Below are 16,941 nucleotides of genomic sequence, written 5' to 3' on the forward strand. Positions count from 1 at the left end.
CATGGTACCTTCAGGCGTTTGGAAATTGCTCCCAAGGATGAACCAGACTTGTGAAGGTCTACAATTTTTTGTTGTTGTTGTCTTGGTTGATTTCTTTTGATTTTCCCATGATGTCAAGCAAAGAGACTGAGTTTGAAAGTAGGCCTTGAAATATATCCACAGGTACACATCCAATTGACTCAAATTATGTCATTTAGCCTATCCGAAGCTTCTAAAGCTTCTATTTTCTGGAATTTGCTGTTTAAGCCAACACTAGGTGCCATTCATAAGACTGTGCTATATTAAAGAAGATGTTGTTAGTGAGGCATTAAGGTGTTTCATGTATAAAAGTCTTTAAGAGAGAGGTCACTGTTCCTGCAACATTGTTTTGACCACATTCACACTTTATGGTTTAAACATTCTGCAGATAGTTGTTATAGAGCTAACTGATCTGTCAAAAGTGCCTGAAGTCCCCAGTACAGATAGGAGCAGAGTATGACCTTAGAAAATGTCACAGTCCATGTCAGTAGCCCTGTTCTGACATTTTACCTTTGTCGGGTGTCCAATCAAACATCTTTTGACCAATGGGTAAAATAATGTGTGTAGATGGTCACTGGTTTTCTTAGATGACTCAATCTCATGTTTCTATCATAATCTGTTTTAAAAGGGACAAAAAAAACACAAAAATAATGTATATATATATATAGAAAAACTCGGCAAAAAAAGAAATGTCCCTTTGTCAGGTCCCTGTCTGTCAAAGATAATGTGTAAAAATCCAAATAATGTCACTGTAAAGGGTTTAATGCAGTTAAATTGCAAAGAGAGGACAAGGTCTAGACATACACTACATGACCAAAAGTATGTGGTCACCTGCTTGTCAAACATCTCATTCCAAAATCATGGGCATTAATATGGAGTTGGTCCCCTTTGCTGCTATTCCAGCCTCCACTCTTCTCAGAAGAGTTTCCACTAGATGTTGGAACATTGCTGCGGGAACTTGCTTCCATTCAGCTACAAGAGCATTAGTGAAGTCGGGCACTGATGTTGGGCGAGTAGGCCTGGGTCACAGTCCGCATTCCAATTCATCCCAACGGTGTTCGATGCGGTTTAAGTCAGGGCTCTGTGCTGGACTTTATACACCTGTCAGCAACAGTTGTGACTGAAATAGCTGAATCCACTAATTTGAAGGGGTGTCCACATACTTATATGTACATAGTGTATCTCAGAAGGGCCGGGTCATGAATGAACAGGAAACATTTTTTTTAAAGTCTCAAAATGAAGCCAGTCAGGAGACCAGATGAAACATGTTTTTAGGAGTGCTAGAATTGCCTACAAAATGTACAGAAATAGTGTAGTGGCTTACATCAAGGTGTGTTTACTTTTCAAGACAAGAAACCTGCAAAACCTGCTTCTTTGCAAATACAGGCTAATCCTGTAGGCTAATGAAATACCAGGTGACTCCAGCACTAGCATAGCCAGAACCTCTGACTTCTACACACTTTGCCATTGGGCAAAGAGAAGCATTTGCAGTTTTATAGCTAATCTCATGCAATTCTACACATTTTGCCATGAAGCTGAGAGAAAATAGTGCTGTTTTAAAGCTAATTAAAGTTAAATTATAGTTGTGTGTTGACAGTGATAAAGGCAATGGATTATAAGAAGTTTTGTTTGCTAAGTGAACAAATTAAGTAGGCAGTGGCATGGTGCATACAGCCAAAGAAGCACAGTAACATATGCCTTAATGCAGTCATATTTGTGGCTTATTGCGGGTGTGGCTTTTAGCTTATTTTTGGCCACCCATCCCATGAGACTGAATGTCATTCAAGTTCATCTGAATGTCATTTCAGTGCACTGCTATGAATTCTGATGGTGTTTGCATGTTTAGGCAAAAATAAATGTGACATGTAGAGCATAAAAAAATAACTTTTTGTTGTTGCGCAATGTGATTGGGTGGGCCTGACTCCCCAGTGGGTGGGCTGGACTCCAGTAGTTTGACTTCTTATCGAAGGTTAAAACGTCAGTGGCAGAGAAGGATGTGGCTGTGTGCGAACAATAACTTTGCATAGGCTAGTAGTCTATAGGCCTTATCTTGCTTTACAAACAAAATTACTGTATAATTCCCCTTGCCTAGGCTATATGACAAATGTCTACCTGAACAGAAAATGACAGTCAAACTAAGCCAGGAGGAGCCAAACGCTTAGGGTAGATTTTGAAAATCAAACACAAACTTGAATCCAGTGAACGGAGCAGAAGGGGGATTTAGAGAAACACTGGATAGAGTGAGAGAATATTACAAGCCTCTCACCAAGGTTGCACTAAAAGGAAAAAAAAAGGGATTACAAACATGAAACAGCAGTGCCACAGAAGCTCAGGCTATGTTTCTGGTTGATGTGGTGCTCAAAGCTTCCCACTAATATTTCTATGCTATTTGAGCTCAAACGAGGAAACACATTCACAAATCAGGCTGTTGGGGCTAATAAAGTCTCACTGTAGACTTCCACTGCTATGGATGAAAGGATACAAGTCTCAGAGGCTCACAGCAGTGACAAACTAACCAGGGTCTCAGACAACAACAAAAAAGGTGTGAGCTATTGTTTCAAGCAGTAAGGCATCACTGTGCAACAGTGTAAGAACAAACCCCCTTGTGGTATGATTACTCGAGCAAGGACTTCTAGCTACTTCAGTAAATGGCTATTAGATCATCAAGAGCTGTGAAAGCTCAAACAGAATTCTTACTGGTATGTAAGGACTTGTCTAGAATCCAACCATTTAAAATGCAAAATAACCAACAAAAAAAAAGGAGTTTGGGAGGCAAGTTGAAGTTTGTCATGAGTATTTCCCAGGAGGCAGAACTGAGCGATTTCTGTTAGATCGGCCAGTTGCAAAGTAAAAATTGCCTATACTATAACAATTTATGAAAACATGATAATTTAAGGTTAGGGTTAGGCATAGCACATTACATCAAGCACGTTTAAAATCAGATGTTATGACTTTGTGGCTGTACCAGCTTGTGACCACTGCAGTGCTGCCTCCAGTACTGGAGTCATCCCAATAAATGCCAACCTGCGTTAGGGAAGGGGGTAAGTTACTTTGTAAGGTAAGCATTAGACAATCACATACCAGAATACATTTCTAGGCGAGGCTATATTCTTTCCAAACAAGTATTTTTGGGGGGTTTTATTTATTTTTGTTTACAATGTGACCTAGTCATTACCATTGATTACCAGGTACTAAGATGGTGTGATAGATTTTTACCTTTTTCCATACCAGCACCAGAGGGTCTCCAGTGATTATGGTAAAGTAGGCTCTAGTGCAGGGCTCTCCACCCTCTTCCTGGAGAGCTGCCCTCCTATAGGTTTGTTTCAGCCCCTGTTGTAACTAACCTGAGTCAGCTTATTAAAGAGGCTGCGAATTTTCGCAGCTTTTTGTTAAAAATAGCGCAAAATTTCAACGTCCTGCTAGTCATGCCAGGAATATAGTATATGCATATGATTAGTATGTGTGGATAGAAAACACTCTGAAGTTTATACAACTGGTTAAATCATGTCTGTGACTATAACAGAACGTGTGTAGGAGGCAAAATCCCAAGGAAAACTGTTCACAAAAAACAAAAAAAATATCAATCCGCCAGTCTCTGTATTGTCTATGGCAAGGGAAAGTAGATAGCGTCCGGTTTACAGTTCCTACACCTTTTGCACGATGTCGCCAGTGTTGGGAATTGTGTTGAAGTTAATCCTTGGTCAAATGAGAAATAGGCACTTCCTGTCGTCGAGTACACCCGAGGAAGTTATGAAAGGGAGAATATGGACCATGATTTCAAGACTTGCTGCTATTGAATAGAGATCGCCCCGTGATCAATTTGATCGATTATTAACGTTTGCTAATACCTACAGTTGGATTACAAAAGTAGTATGAAGTGTTTTGTCAAAGTTTATAGGCAACTTTTTTAATAAAAAAAATGACGTTGCGTTTTGAAACTGAGTTTTTTCCTGGATCTGACGGTTTTCATAAATGGACATTGTGGGTATACATGGACCGATTTAATCGAAAAAAAGACCCAATTGTGATGTTTATGGGACATATAGGAGTGCCAACAAAGAAGCCCGTCAAAGGTAATGAATGTTTTATATTTTATATCTGCGTTTTGTGTAGCGCCGGCTACGCTAATTATTTTGTTTTACGTCCCCTTCATGTATTTCGGGGGGTTGCATGCTATCAGATAATAGCTTCTCATGCTTTCGCCGAAAAGCATTTTAAAAATCTGACATGTTGGCTAGATTCACAACGAGTGTAGCTTTAATTGAGTACCCTGCATGTGTGTTTTAATGAAAGTTTGAGTTGTATCGAGTACTATTAGTTGGCGTTCTGGAATTTCCGCTGATTTTGATCCCTGTACAGGGACCGCAGCCATAGGAGGTTATCAAAAAGCTAATTGTTAGAATCAAGTTGCACTAGATTAGGGTGGAGAGAACACCTACAGGAGGATAACTCTCCAGAAAAAGGGTTGGAGCGCCCTGTTCTAAGCAGTTTTTTTTTTTTTGGGGGGGGGGGTCTCCGTCACCCAGGGTGGCACAAAAGACTTGTGAAGAGCAGAATCAACAACCTCTGCATAATCAAAACAGTTGCTTTGTGAGGTGTTACCTGTGGAAGATGTTAGTCCATGTGCACAGTTAGCCATTATATATAAAATGACACCCTCAAGTCAGAGCAGGTCTATAATCCCCTATCAGGGTGCCAAGGAATTCCATTGTAGGTTTATCAGAGGCAATGAAGTTTGCACAGTACAGTAGCTACTACAATAGTCTGTGGGCATACTTAGACATGCTGACACCTATTAGCAAAAACACTGGCTATCACGCGCCACTCCTAATGAAAAAGCGATGCTCGTTAGTTATAACACACTGCAGAACCCTGCATGACAGCCTACTCCTGCCCATATCTAGGCTAAAGACTTGCTAGTTCTGTTAATAAGCAGATGGGATAAGAAAAGTGGGAGATGGTGGCCCATGTGCTAATGATGATGATATCCAAGCAGTTCAAGCAAAGTAGCTACATTGTAGAAGAAAGGTAAGATTAATCAAGTCCTACGTAATTATCCTGATGCTTACATCTAACCTAGGAACAAACTTTACCGATTTTTAACCTAGGTCTAATCTAAATCACACAGAAGAAAATCAGTGAGTATAATTTCCATCAGAACATTCTTCAGGCAAAATACTTGGCTAAATGACATGTGGGCAGTATTTTTCTAGAAATGACACTAACCAGACATATGGTTATCAAAACATCTCCCCAGTGTTTTCAGTTAACTTGACATGGACGTCATAGAAAGGCCCACATCTAAACATTCCAGCAGAAAAATAACCAGACACAGAGAAAACCATTTAAAACGCTGAGAAAATGTGTTTCATAAGAAACCTCATCCCAAAATGTCCTGGTCCAAGAGTGATTCCTAAACACCGGCACTAAACACAATCTATTAAGTCCCTGTACCGTTAATATGTACTGACGTTGAAATAAAGCTAACTCAGTGGATCAGAAAACCAACCTCCGTTTCGGCAACAGATGATCAGATCCTCATCGCTCGACACAAGGACAGGCTGTTGAAATAATGACTCCGTCACCAGCAATAGACCCCGAGCACAGTCACCGTAGCAACAGCATCACAGAAAGACAAGGTTAATCCAAACAGAAAGAGACTGAGTGAGGCTCCTTTAGATGAGGGAAGAGAATCACTGAATGGATGGAAACAGCTAGGCAGGGCAGGGATAGAAAGGAAGGAGTGTGTGTCTGTGGTGGAGAGGATGGGAGAGCTCTGTGCCTGCAGGACTGTGACCTTCCCACTGACTGAGAACAGCCAGCCTCAGCATGGGGTGACGGAGCAGGCTTCAGAGTGTGGAGCCCCACCCTCACAGAGGAGCAGGTCAGGTGGGGGTAGGGGGAGGGAAGAGGGAGCTGTCCTGATCAAGAGAGCAGACACTGCCTCTGCTCTGCAGCCTGCATGCACAGGTTTGGGCACGTTTGCCAGTTCACATACCATTATCCAGGTGTCATGCAGACATAACACAGGCTATTTAACAAAAACAGACATTCAGGCCACAAAGAATACACAAACACACTGCCTAGGCTACAGTAGGCGAAGTAGAATTTTTTTCTTCAATCACAGTATTTTCAATATAAAGCTATTGGCAGTGCTATTTTGGTTATTATAGTTTGACATTCTGCATCAATAATATGGGCAACATTTTGTTATTGATAATGAAAGAAGTGGGAATGTTGTTCCCTTGTCATATAATTGCTACATTTAATATAAATATAGCATTAAAAGTAATTCCCCAGATATTGTTTTTTTTGGCTATTGGCTGCACAGATCAAGGTCACTGGCTTATATGGAGTTTCGCTGCAGAATTCTGTGGTAGCCATGCTGGTTTTTTTTTCCTTGAATTCTAAATAAATCACTGACAGTGTCACTAGCAAAGCACCCCCACCTCCATGGTGGGAACCACACATGCAGAGATCATCCGTTCACCTACTCTGCGTCTCACAAAGGCACGGTGGTTGGAAGCAAAAAAAACTCACATTTGGACTCATCAGACCAAAGGACAGTCCATTGCTCATGTTTCTTGGTCCAAGCAAGTCTATTCATCTTATTGATGTCCTTTAGTAGTGGTTTCTTCGCAGAAATTAGACCACGAAGGCCTGATTCATGCAGTCTGCTTTGCTTTATCTTGGCCAGGTCGCAGTTGCAAATGAGAACTTGTTCTCAACTAGCCTATCTGGTTAAATAAAGGTGAAACCCCCCAAAAAAACTGTTGATGTTGAGATGTGTATGTTGAACTCTTAAGCATTTATTTGGGCTGCAATCTGAGGTGCAGTTAATTGTCAATTTCTGAGGCTGGTAAACCTAATGACCCTGTCCTCCGCAGCAGAGGTAACTCTGGGTCTTCCTTTCCTGTGGCGGTCCTCTCATCATAGCGCTTGTTGGTTTTTGTGACTGCACTTGAAAAAACTTGAAATTTTCCAGAATGACTGACCTTCATGTCTTAAAGTAATGAACTGTCGTTTCTATTCACTTATTTGAGCTGTTCATGCTATAATCCGGACTTGGTCTTTTACCAAATAGGACTACCTTATCACAACTGATTGGCTCAAACACATTAAGAAGGAAAGAAATTCCACAAATTAACAAGGCACACCTGTTAATTGAAATGCATTCCTCACCTCATGAAGCTGGTTGAGAAAATGTGCTGTTTGAATGAATGTTTACACGCCTGCTTCTGCCTACCACCGCTCAGTCAGATACTTAGATACTTGTATGCTCCGTCAGATTATACGCAACGCATGACACACTAGATAATATCTAGGAATATCATCAACCATGTGTAGTTAACTAGTGATTATGATTGATTGATAACTTTTAAAAAACTAAGTTTAATGTTAGCTAGCAACTTACCTTGGCATACTGCATTCGCGTAACAGGCAGTCTCCTTGGAGTGCAACAAGAGGCAGGTCGTTATATTGCGTTGTAGTGAAAATCTGGTCGTTCTGCTCCTGAACGAGGCAGATAACCCACCGTTCCTAGGCAGTCATTGAAAATAAGAATGTGTTCTTAACTGACTTGCCTAGTTAAATAAAGATTAAATAAAGGCGTAAAAAAATAATTCGGCAAAATCGGTGTCCAAAAATACCAATTTCCAATTGCTATGAAAACTTGAAATCGGCCCTAATTAAATCGGCCATTCCGATTAATCGGTCGACCTCTAATTTGAAGAATATCGAATATATTTGTGATTTGTTTACCACTTTTTTGGGTTGTCTTTACTATTATTCTACTGTAGAAAAATAGTAAAAATAAGGAAACTCTGGAATGAGTAGGCGTGACCAAACTTTTGACTGGTACCGTATATTACGGACCAACATTGCTTATTCTAATACTTTATGAATTTGTTATATTTATTTATTTTACGATATTGGATTATGTGTGTATTGCTAGGTATTACTGCACTGTTGGAGCTAGAAACATAAGCAAAAATAACAACTAATAAACTTTTAGTTGATAGTGAGTGTTTGGGTGCAGGTTGACGTCTGTCTTGAATCCTGCCCTGGAGGCAGAAATGAGCGGTTTCCACCAGATGGGCCGGCGACAAAGTAAAAAATGGGCTATATCATAAAAATGTATGAAAAGCATATTTTTAGTTTTCAGTCTTAATTTAAGGTGAGGCATTAGGGTTAGCAGTGTGGTTAAGGTTAGGTTTCAAATCTTATTTTATGATTTTGTGGCTGGTTGACTCCGGCTAGTGGCCACTCGCAAAGCTGCCTCCAGGGCAAGATTATTGACAATACATGTCACCCTGCTGTTTGGGTGTGGTACGCTTTAGCATGACATCTCAGCTTTGAACTAACTCACCACCCATGGTATAGCCAAAACATCAATAGGCTATGAGATTAATCTTAATTACCATTTGTTACAACAATAAAAAGAGAGAACACTGCAAAAACAAGCCAGTTTGAATGAAACCAAGACCTCTGTACCATCTCTCCAGAGAAGCATTTCCTGTCCGCTTGCTCAGGCTGCTGAACACCAGTAGATAATTCAATCGTCCTGTTTACTGCACACACACACACACACATATCTCTTCCTCCCCAGTGGTACCAGACACAAAGAAACGTCAGCCAACTGGGAGGGTGTGGCAGGACATGGGACAGCTGAGAGGGAAGTGACCATGACACAGCTCCAATTCAATAATCTGCCCTATAAGCTGGTAGACACTGTGCTCTCTCTGTAGTACAGACAGTGGCCTCACAGATAAAATATCAAAAGAGTTAAGTGTATTGCTAAAGCGAGCCAGATGTGCAGCAAATCAAATGGCACAGCATATTCGTTAGCTTCTCTGTACACATATTGTTTGTTTACAATATAGTGGATGGTTGACTTCATATGCACAGATATGAAGACAGAGAAAACAATATTTGCCTATAACCTTTAAATTCATATGCCTTGTGACCCGTGATATATAGGTCTAAAGGCTGAAACAAGACAGTGGCCGAATAAATTCAACCACACCTTTGTTTTATCACAAAACTGGATAACAACCTCTGTCCAGTGAAGTCCACAAAACATATTGCATGTACAGTAACAGACAGTTACATGACCTACAGCATGGACAAGCAAGTTTAATATTCCTAACATTTTCGGACCACTAAACTATTGATTTAGAAGAGAGTTACCGTAAGCAGTAAACAGGAGCTGCCTCCACTATTCCAGCACAATTTCAACATCAAATCACCTATGCTTAGTCTAATACAGTGTCTTCACTGACATGTTCAACCTCTCCCGAACCGAGTCTAATACCTGCATGTTTCAAGCAGACCACCATAGTCCCTGTGCCCAAGAAAGAGAATGTAACCTGCCTAAATGACTAGCGCCCCAGTAGCACTCACGTCAGTAGCCTTGAAGTGCTTTGCAAGGCTGGTTATGGCTCACAAACCCATCATCCCGGGAAACCCAATCCAATTTGCATACCACAGATGACACAATCTCAATCGCCCTCCACACTGCTCTTTCCCACCTGGACAAAAGGAACACCTATGTGAGAATGCTGTTCATTGACTACAGCTCAGCGTTCAACACCATAGCGCCCACTAAGCTCATCACTAAGCTCATCACTAAGCTAAGGACCCTAGGACTAAACACCTCACTCTGCAACTGGATCCTGAACTTCCTGACAGGCGGTAAGTGTAGGCCACAACACATCTACCACACTGCTCCTCAACACTGGGGCATGTGCTTAGTCCACTCCTGTACTCCCTGTTCACCCACAACTGTGTGGGCAAGCACTCCAACACCATCATGAAGTTTGTTGACGACAACAGTGGTCGGCCTGATCACCGACAACTGCTTAACCAATTAATCCAAAAAGGTTACACTGCTGCTACTCGCTGTTTATTATCTTTGCATAGTCACTTTACCCCTACCTACATGTACAATTAACCGACTAACCTCAACCCCCGAACATTGGCTCGGTACCGGTACCCCTGTATATAGCCCCAGTATTGTTATTTGGTGCAACTTTTGTTCGTTTATTTGGTAAATATTTTCTTAAACTGCCGTTGTTGGTTAAAGACTTGTAAGTAAGCATTTCATGGTAAGGTTGATGTATTCGGCGCATGTGACAAATACCATTTTATTTGAGTAGCTAGCAAGCAACAAGATATGCTAAATAACCTCAAAAAAACACTTACAGGCAAATCAATCAGATTTGACCATTCAGACAAGTCACATGGCCAGGAATCAGATATGTATCTGAGGATAGATTTCCTATTAAGATGGCTTGAAATATACAATTCCATGTGCTTTTTTGGATGTTAAGACTGCAGGAAAAATAAGATTCCAATATGCAAATAAATAGGATTGGAGTCACTTCAAACTACCAACACGAACATGGCTTTAGCCTGAATCACAACCATTCCTGGAAGTATTGTGATGCTGCATCTCTTGGTTTAGAAACTGATGACAAAATGAGAAAAAAATATGTATAAATGGCACTAGTCACAACCACTCTAGCTGCGTTCAGGGAACAGGGAACGGTTATCCAACAGGGAACTTGGAAAAATACAAGGTCAAATAAAGACGTCCTTTATCTTGATGTCGGAGCTCTAGAAATAGGTCCGAGTTCGAGTTGGATAACCGTTCAAATCACAAGTCAGAGATATTCAAGTTCCCAGTTTTTTGAACGGGGCATTGATTGAGTACAACGACGGCTGGTAGTGACTTTTAGTATCAGGTTAGGAGAGCATTTTCGCTAACCCTTTTCCTAACCTTAACCTAATTCACCTAGTTAGCTAGGTTCATTATCTTAACCTGCTGCGTAAGTTCTCCTTACCTGCTACGAAAAATTAACTGTAGCTGTAGTAGTTATACCACAGCTAGAACAATGACTAAATATTTGGTTATACCACTTAGCAGCCTATTTTATCCATGAAGATTATAGGTAGCTACTAGAACATACCGAATGCGTTAAAATTGATTGCTACAAAAACAATGCGAAATGCTTCACGCCAGTTCAGAGAAAGCTAACGTTATCTAATGAATGTTTGCTAGCATTATCAAGCTAGACAATGGTTTCACCACAACCTATGAGAATACACTGTAAATCACCAGCAAACCACAATAATTGAGTGACATGACTTATTGTAATAATATACGTTTATGGCAGTCACACATTGACTTGAAGAAAAATCAAATTAATATCGAACTTGGACTCACCGAGAGCTGAGACTAACAGCTGGACCAGTCCCTTTAAATCCAAAATGTCCTCTGGAAAACGTATGCTCCCAGCAGGCTTTGCGTAGGGGTAAAATTACGTCATATTTTGTTTTCACCAGTTTGCTGGTCGGAGTATGGGTTATTGTTCTTTATCTGTATGTTGGCGTTCGCGCACTTTACCCACAGAATACTCATTGTTCGAATACTGATTGTAACCGCACAGACCGTACTATTCGTGACGTAAATTGAGCATGTAGTATGCTTAATGGTAATAGTATGACTGGAGTTAGTATGCCAAAAGTTCCCGGATGTCGTACTACATTCGCCAAAATACGAAGTATACAAGCAGTGGACACTGTTTCCGTGCTTTTAGTGCCCATAATGGAAATGTTCCGAAAATGGGCGTGGCTTCACAAAGTTATCAGATTTGAAGAATATGGCAAAAGTCCCACAAGAGGGCATACAAATTCATTGCTTTAAATAATTATGACAAATATTAAGAAAATGTTGAGCAATGTAATAAAGTAATGACTTTTCAAATAAGTTATGCTACACATTAAGTGTACAAATCGCAGAGCATATCATAACAGAAGTAGGTACTGTTAGCTAGCTACCTACTGTTAGTTGGCTACAAATACATCGAACTTGCCAGTATATTAACTATATGCTATCTAATAGACTGCTGCGCCACTAAGGAACTGCAACTCAGTGCAAGAGGCATCATGACAGTCCTGGTTCGAATCCAGACTGTATCACATCCGGCCGTGATTGGTAGTCCCATTAGGTGTAGGCCATCATTGTAAATAAGAATTTGTTCTTAACTGACTTGCCCGGTTAAATAAAATATCCAACGTTTATTGATTTGATTATTCACGTCATTCTTAGCTAAGTGCTAAAGTTGTTGTGCGTTCTCAACGGACATAAATTCGCTCTTAGCTATCTACTCCGATTTCAGAGCACTCTCTTATTAGTGTGCCAGAGCGCAGAATAACTGATGAATTTACTAACGCTCAACACCTGCTGAGCATTCAACACCATAGTGCCCTCAAAGCCCATCAATAAGCTAAGGACCCTGGGACTAAACTCCCTCTGCAACTGGATCCTGGACTTCCTGACGGGCCGCCCCCAGATGGTAAGGGTAGGGAACAACACACCCACCACGCTGATCCTCAACACAGGGGCCCCTCAGGGGTGCGTGCTCAGTCCCCTCCTGTACTCCCTGTTCACTCATAACTGTACGGCAGACACGACTCCAACACCATCATTAAGTTTGCAGATGACACAATAGTGGTAGGCCTGATCACTGATTACAATGACGAGACAGCCTTTAGGAAGGAGGTCAGAGACCTGGCCGTGTGGTGCAAAGACAAAAACCTCTCCCTCAACGTGATCAAGACAAAGGAGATGATTATGGACTACAGGAAAAGGAGGACTGAGCATGCCCCCATTATCATCGACGGGGCTGTAGTGGAGTAGGTTGAGAGTGCTGTTGTGTCCACATCACCAACAAACTAACATGGTCCAAGCAAACCAAGACAGTCGTGAAGAGGGCACGACAAAACCTCTTCCCCCCCCAGGAGACTGAAAATATTTGGCATGGGTCCTCAGACTTTCAAAAGGTTCTACAGCTGCACCATCGAGAGCATCACTGCCTGGTATGGCAACTGCTCGTCCTCCGACCGCAAGGCAATACAGAGGGTAGTACGTACGGTCCAGTACATCACTGGGGCCAAACTACCTGCCATCCAGGACCTCTATATCTTTCAGAGGGAGGCCCTAAAATTGTCAAAGACTCAAGCCACCCTAGTCATAGACTGTTCTCTCTGCTACCGCAAGGCAAGCGGTAACCAGAGTGCCAAGTCTAGGTCCAAGAGGCTGCTAAAACAGCTTCTACCCCCAAGCCATAAGACTCCTGAACGTCTAATGAAATGGCAACCCAGACTATTTGCATTGCCCTCCCTCCTTTACACCGCTGCTACTCTCTATTATTATCTATAAATAGTCACTTTAATAACTCGACCTACATGTACATATTACCTCAATTACCTTGACTAACCGGTGCCCCCTGCACATTGACTCTGTATCGGTACCCCTGTATATAGTCTCGCTATTGTTATTTTACTGCTGCTCTTTAATTACTTGTTACTTTTATTTCTGATTCATATTTTTTAAACTGCATTGTTGGTTAGGGTCTTGTAAGTAAGAATTTTACTGTAAGGTCGACACCTGTTGTATTCGGCGCATGTGAATAATACAATTTGTTTTGATTTGATTTGGCTGGTGAAAAGCGTAATTAAATTGTTGCCAGCAGCACAGTTAGTCACCAATGCTCTGGATAACATGAAAACAGCCTAACCAGCTCTGCTAGTGTGAGTAAAATGGTCAGAGTGAGGTGTTCTCTCTTTTGTGTCTGGAAGTATCGAGCTAGAAACCCTGCTCCTCTGCCAGAATGTCCAGTGTGCGCTCTGAATGCTTCGAGAGGGAAACGCTCTGAATTTACTAACATACAATCTGACAATGCTATGAATTTACAAATGACCAGAGCGCACACTGGCACTCCAGATAAAATGTATGAACACATCTGAAATCGCAATCTGGGGAGAGGTTGCATAGCAACAGCATCAACTTCCGGTAGACAGGTGCTGGTATGCTCTACTGAAAGGATACCGTTTATTTACAGTATACTGAAATGAAGTAATAGTATGTAGTATATACTCATTAAGTATGTTAGTATGGGTATTCGAACACAGCCATAGTTCTAAAAGTCGTTTTACTTTAGTGTACATCCCGCAACCTAGTTTGCAGGATGGAAACATGATTCCCCCCACAAATCAAACAACTTTTCTGTTAAAAAGAAATCAGATCTGATCCCTACACAGGCTCAAGGGAGCCTGGGAGGGCACTCCGTCTTCCAGCACCAGTACACACAAGTCTTCAGATGTATAATCCTTAAGTCTCCCAAACTTTTCTGCCACAGCCACAATAATGTCCAGTTTATTTGAGTTCTTTGAGAGTGGAATCGTATCTTCACTAGCTTCACTTGTTTTCTCAACTCTTTAATTTCAACTGCATAGGAGATTCGATTGACCGCTCTAACTTTTGCCACGTCAATATCCTTCACCCTTAGAAGGCACTCCAGAAACTCGGGATCATGATCCCCACCACAATTGCAACACTGTCGTCCTTCTACACATTGTTCTTCAGTATCCTCTGTCTGTCTGCACCCATTTGAAACATGGCCAAATCCTTACTTCTTTTTACACTGCAGTGGTTTGGCGACGAAAGCTCTTACAGCGTATCTTACATAACCAAGCTTCACATGCGTAGGTAGGTGCTATTTATTTAAAAAACAACAGGACCAACAGATTTTATTTTTCTCCATTCACCCAACGAGTAAGACGCTGGGTACCAACCACACCAGGAATTATTTTCAGGTATTCAACCTGAACATCCATCGTCACCCCTGAGATGACTCCTTTGATGAGTGCTCTGCTCTGAAGTTCAAAGCACAATACTTTTGTTGTCAGGATTCTTTTGAGGCTCACTGCAGTCTTCCTCTTGTTCTTCAGAAATACAATTCATCCAAATAAGACCCTCTGAAAGACTCAACCTTTCCCAGCACACACTTCACCATTTTCAACACCTCAAACGGGTCTCCCACATATGCATCCTTACTCAACAAACACATCCCAACAAGGAACGATTCATTATCATTCATACACGTATCCTCCACTTCAATTTTAGACAATTTCCTTTTTGTTCAAGTTTTTGACATTGCAGTTGTCCAGTCAACTTTGCTCGACGGGCTGCTTGATTCGAACTCAGCATCCACTTTAGCCATCTCTCAGGGGGAATTGGTTTGGCCTCACAGTACATTAAGTAATATCAAAGATTTTTTTTAACTAACCCAAGATAGACCACATCCTGTAGATTCCAATGGGAGGCTAGTGCCGAGTGGGCAGGATCAAGTGTGGGGATAGATTTTTCACGTTTATCCTCCCTCTTAGTGCTTTCAAAACAGCTGGGAACTTGGAAAAAAACAAGGTCAAATCATGACGTCAGTGATATTCAGGTCAGAAAGTCGGAGCTCTAGAAAGAGGCCCAAGTTTCCAACTTGGAATTCCAAGTTTTCAGTTGTTATGAGCGCAGCCTCTGCTCAAACCATGTGGTCATTATCAATAAAACATCCCAATACGGTGCAGAGCATTCGATTCGTCTGCTGGGGGGCAAGGAGAGTAGCTGCATTCTTTTCGTGATCAGTAAATATAATAATAATAATTACATTTCTATTTTTCTTTTCATAGCATCCGAAAGTGCTTCAAAAGCAAAAAACAGACAAGCAATATATCATGACAGGTGACATGTCAACCAATAAAGGCCAAATCTTTGAAAGCTGCATCCTCCAAAGAAGGAGAGGGTCGAGTACGAGGAGAACTACTCCCGAGAAAATGTCAGAAGTGGATGTTATGTTTGAATCAGATGGTGTGTCGAGTGGAGATGAGAGTGAGAAGAATTGGATTACAGTGGCGAATGCAAAAGAAAATAAGAGAAGTAAAGTGGTCGTGAAATCTAGTAAATCCAAACCTAGTTCAGATATTTCTTTAGTCAGAGTAAGGGTTTGGATCGATGTTGTTACCTGGGAGATCCGATTGAAGACTATTAAAATTCTGGATGTGTTGGATGAGATGTCGATGTGAGTAACGAGAAGTGGCCTTATTAAATTTTTTTGTGTATCTATGGAACAGAAGGAGCGTGCTCTGCATTTCAAGAAGATATCGGATTGAAATGTGTTGTCTGTGGATCATCGAAGCTGGGCGCCTATCAAGGGTGTAATCTCTGGGATGGCACTAGAAGTAAAAGCAAAGGATATACAGTGCCTTCGGTAAAGTATTCAGACCCCTGGACTTTTTCTGCATTTTGTTACGTTAAAGCCTTATTCTAAAATTGATTACATTTAAAAAAAAATCCTTAGCAATCTGCACACAATACCCCATAATGACAAAGGTTTTTAGACATGTTGGCTAATTTATTACAAATAAAAAACAGAAATACCTTTGTTACATAAGTATTCAGACCCTTTGCTATTAGAGTCGAAATTGAGCACAGGCACATCCTGTTTCCATTGATCATCCATGAGATGTTTCTACAACTTGGTTGGAGTCCATCTGTGGTAAATGTAATTGATTGGACATGATTTGGAAAGGCACACACCTGTCTATATAAGGTTGACTGTGCATGTCAGAGCAAAAACCAAGCCGTGAGGTCAAAGGAATTGTCCGTAGAGCTCAGAGACAGTGTTGTGTTGAGGCACAGATCTGGGGAAAGGTAGCAAAACATTTGCAGTATTGAAGGTCCCCAAGAACACAGTGGCCTCATTCATTCTTAAATGGAATAAGTTTGTAACCACCAAAACTTTTCCTAGAGCTGGTCGTCCAGCCAAACTGTGCAATCAGGGGAGAAGGGTCTTGGTCAGGGAGGTGACCAAGAACCCGATGGTCACTCTGACAGAGCTCTGGAGTTCCTCTGTGAGGATAGGATAACTTTGCAGAAGGACAACCATCTCTGCAGCACTCCGCCAATCAGGCCTTTATGGTAGAGTGACCAGACAGAAGCCACTCAGTAAAAGGCACATGACAGCCCACTTTGAGTTTGCCAAAAGGCACCTAAAGACTCTCAGTCCATGAGAAACAAAATTC

The 16,941-nt window shown here is 41.3% G+C and overlaps 1 protein-coding gene across 5 annotated transcripts in view; it reads right to left on the minus strand.

Moving 5' to 3' along the window:
• LOC135510783 (kinesin light chain 1-like) overlaps window positions 1–11,524 on the minus strand; it is a 56,732-nt gene extending 45,208 nt beyond the window's left edge. The window contains exon 1 of one of the 5 annotated variants that reach the window (XM_064931997.1): window positions 11,246–11,524. The gene's annotated coding sequence lies outside the window, so the exon portion shown is untranslated. Of the gene's footprint in view, window positions 1–5,527; window positions 5,821–11,245 lie in introns of those variants that run through there. The other 4 variants (XM_064931995.1, XM_064931996.1, XM_064931998.1 and 1 more) reach the window with 4 other exon arrangements.
• Window positions 11,525–16,941: the final 5,417 nt, after the last annotated feature.

Source organism: Oncorhynchus masou, chromosome 23 (assembly GCF_036934945.1).
Source record: "Oncorhynchus masou masou isolate Uvic2021 chromosome 23, UVic_Omas_1.1, whole genome shotgun sequence".
NCBI classification, from domain to species: domain Eukaryota; kingdom Metazoa; phylum Chordata; class Actinopteri; order Salmoniformes; family Salmonidae; genus Oncorhynchus; species Oncorhynchus masou.